The sequence below is a fragment of the Musca autumnalis genome, unplaced genomic scaffold (genome assembly GCF_047663935.1).
Source record: "Musca autumnalis isolate F117 unplaced genomic scaffold, ASM4766393v1 scaffold_37, whole genome shotgun sequence".
Lineage (NCBI taxonomy): Eukaryota > Metazoa > Arthropoda > Insecta > Diptera > Muscidae > Musca > Musca autumnalis.
Window position 1 is genome coordinate 157,939 of NW_027411944.1, and position 4,423 is coordinate 162,361.

Consider the following 4,423-nt stretch of genomic DNA (forward strand, 5'->3'; position numbering starts at 1 on the left):
TGAATGTAGCTCCCTTATCAGTGAAGTTTTCAAATCTCTGTTTCCGCTAAAACGAAGATGCTGTATTAGTTGTTTTATTGCAGTGGAAACGAACTGCAGAAAACGCGATAAAATACGCGATATTTCCAAAAACAATTTTAGGTGATTTTTCTACTTTGGACTTTCTTGTAACTCGCGTTTTAGTAGATGGATTTTTACGGGGAATGATTTATTAGATCCGGAACGTAAAAACCTAAAATGTGCAATCAATTACGAGGAAATCAAATGACAATTGTAAAAATTAGGCCCGAAAAATATGATTTTTAGAAAAATGTGCGCACAAAATTTCCGCATTTGGATGTAGATTTCTATGAAGCTGTGCAGACTACATTCACATTAATCGTATCAAATAACTCAGAATCGCAAGTACTACAATCCTATATATAATTTTTTGAGAAACCTGTTTGCGAAATGACATTAGAAGAAAATTTCAAAAAACACTGTAAATCTGGCTTCAAAATGTCAGCATCATTTAATGGTAGAAGCAGACGAAATTTTGAAAAGTAATACATTAGTGAGATGATCCATATTTAGTTTGCTTCTACTTTTACTTTGAAAGGAAAATCGAGAGAAGTGTGTTTTACTCACAAATCGAGAGAAAACAAAAAATACATGGTGGCTTCAACCCATTTTTTAACATAAATATAGCCACAGCTTCCAACCAAATTATCTTTTAAGGCCAATATTTTTTGCCACGTCCAAAAACATTTCATTTTATCCAAAAATATTTAATTTGTATAATATAGAATCACAATTCGCGTATTCTAAAAGGGTAAACCTTGGCTTCAGCTATGTTAAATTTTCAAAAATATTGGTGATATACATTTGTAGAAATTACTTGAAAACAAAATAATAAAAAAAATAATTATTGAAAAGTTAAAAATAAAAAATAATTAAAAAAAAATTGTTTCTTGATGGAATCTCAAATAAAACGCTCGCCGTTTAATATTGTCACAATTTTTAATTCAAATGCAAGCGTTTTATTTGAGGGATTCCATCATGAAAAATTATTGTCTATTTTTAAGTACAATTATAAATAAAGCACTGTAACATAATTTCTTTAATTACACTATGCAACACTGAAAATGCAAACAACTTCTAGTATGCATATTTTGATAGTACATATTTAGTCTACAAAAACCCTAGTAGGGTTTTGTCCTGTCAGATCCAGTTCGGATTTTATGGCCTCATCTAAACCGGGCTAAATCTACAGTTTTTTGCATTTATCATGCCTTTATCTCAAAAACGAATAGGAATTTGGCCTTGGTGTCTTTGGAAATATTGTAGCCCTGAACAAGTAGAACTTATCTTTTGAACAAACCACATAAGAAAAACTCCATCTAGGGCATCAAAATCTATAAAATATAGAAAATTTTACATAATTGCTGAATTTCTGGTCAGTATCGGCTAAACTATTGGGATTTGAACCAAGTAACCTTTTGCAAAAATCTTCCAAATAAAGTTCTCAACAATTCTTTAGAACATTCTGAAACTATAAAATGCTTACTTCATGTTGTTTCAGCGGTATTTTGCATCATATCTTTTACAACACGTATTTCAAACACAGTTCACATCAACAGTTTATTCTCGCATTTCGGATTTCACTACACTATTGACATTTTTTTTATTTATTTATTTATTTTTATTTATTTCAATTCATATTTGCCTAGTCTTTCGACCTTAAGCTGTATACTACATTATAATGTTTATATAACAAAATTAATATAAAATAAAGTAATAAGTAAGGAATATTTAAACTACTCAAACAAAAATAATTACTATCTGTAAAAGTAGGGGTAGTAATTATAAAAAACCGATATAAACTTATAACATTTCGACTAATAGAGATTTAATGTACTCCAGAAAATGGATGGGATGTTCAACTACTCATTTAACAAAAACATACAATGATATTTTATAAACATAACTAATTGGATAAAAAAAATATAATTTTTGAAAATTTAAATTTAGCAAGAAGACAAATATTATGAAGAAAGGGCATTTTGTGCAAGCACACGATGAATTTTTAACTACTAAAATCTTCTTCTGACCTCTGAAGCAAATTTGTAGATAAGGGCAAGAATAAAATATTTGGGGAAATAATGAACTCGAAAAACTACATTTATTGCCTCAAAATTCAAAATATATGCAAAAATTCCACAATTTTTATACATTTCGCACCGTATCTCCAATACCGTTAATTTTTCTGAATATTTTTTTGGAAAAAATATTCCCAGGAATGTAATACACAACTAACTATTGTTGTAAAATGCTTCTATGCCGATGTTTTCAGTACATTTTTCAACGAAGATTTAATAAAAATAAGTACTTACTCGCTATGACATGCCCGTGTTAAAATAATGAGAAAGTAGGCCAATTTGTAATGAGTATTTTTGCTGGGTTCGTACATGTTTGATATCTTGTAGTTGTTTGAACTTAAAAAAATATACATACAACAAAATATTGAGATATATTTTCATCTTCGTATAGATCAACGTTATAACCGATAGCAAAATTCAAATATTTCACAAAAAACCCGTCTATACAACCGATATGACGTTATAAGCGATATTTATTTGTGTGAAATATAAAGGGCAGAAATTCGGGACTTTAGGATTTCGTCGTTATAAGCGATTTCGACTGTACCTTAATTTTGACCAATATTATAACTAAGGAACGTACAATAATACCATAGTAGCTCCAAAACAGCCCTGAATGGGTAGATAACGTCTTCATATCTCCTATATTTATACGTTAAAATATTAAAAAAGCATTCCATTATATTTTATCTGTACCACTAGCGAAGACTAAATACCAAATATTAGTCATTTCGGTTGAGTAATGTTGCTAATATTTTCAAAATACCGCAGATCGTGTGTGCCGTTCTATGGGGCTATATGAAGGCGACAGCCTATACCGAAATTTTGTTAATGGAAATACCGAAAATCGGGCGAAACCCTTCTACGGACATACACCTATTAGGTTGACATATACCAATAATTCTCTTACCCATCGAAGACTAAATACAAAATTTCAGCCATTTCGGTTTGATAATGACACTAAAATCTTCAAAATACCGATAATTGGTAGAGACCTTTCTATGGGACTATATGAAGACGTGGATACATAATGAGAAATTTCTGGGGAAGTTTTATACTTCCAATGAAGTCAAATATCTTATAAGGTCTCTGACGAATATTTCCATGTGTAACAAACGGAATGAAACATTTTATTATACCCTCCATATTATTGTGGAAGGTATACAAATATCAACATTTCAATAAAAAGAATATTTAAATTTTGCCAAATTTTTGTCTCTCTTCTTATTTACAGTCTCGTAAACATGTCGCACAATACTACACTAACTACAACTTTCTGAACTAATTTAAATATCATCAATATGGTTCTTTGTAAATGATACGACACAAAAATCAACTTTAAGAACTAATTTGCTGAGTTGTCTTCAGTTCATTTGGTGTTTTTTTGCGTCGTTCGTTCGTGCGAAATGTGTGTACGTACGTTAACCAATTACGGCCAACGGCAAGGCGGAAACTTTATGCAAAATTCTGATGACTGCAAGCCGGATGCAGTATAAAGTCAAATTAATAAAATTAAATGAAAACGAGAAATACCAAGAAGAAGAGTCTGAATTTTACTTACCCGCATACATAAGTAGCGTCAATAAATTTAACAGCCAATGTGTCATGATGACGGCGATAGTAATGATGCTGTCGTTTATGCGAATTTATCCAGGATGATGACGAGGACAACGAGAACGACGACCACGACAACGATGAAGGCGGGCAGGGCACTGTTAGTAATGGTGGAGTCGAGTGTTTGATACCAATGCGGCTGTTGGTGATGGTGATGGCAGTGATGATGATGATGAAGGCGACGACAACAAATTTTAAGTCCAACAGACAACGATGGCTCCAGTTATGGAAGTTGCAGATGTTGAACACAGACTATTGCTTGTAGTTAGGATACGGAAGAAAAGGTCATTTCGTTTGCAAGTGCCAACAAAAAGTGTCACAGAACTAGCACGAGGATATGCCGCCAAACCGTTATACCGGGAGTAGGAGAAAGGCGCAAAAGAAGTTATAAAGCTTGTTGAACGTGTGCTGATGTATTAAAGTCGAACAAGAGGCTGCAAAAGTTTTCCGGTTTACAACAAGAGCGTCAGAAGTTCTGTTGAAAAGAAGAATACCATGGCAAGTGAACTGTTTGTTAGCAATGGATACAAAAAACTTGTGGCTGTGTTGTTTTTGTTTTTCTTTTTTATTCACGTCCTCAAACTGCCTGCTACTGCTGGCTGAATGTGCTGGTATGTAATATCTCACACCTTTTCATGTGTCTTTTGTTCGTTCTTTATCTCGTTTTGGAG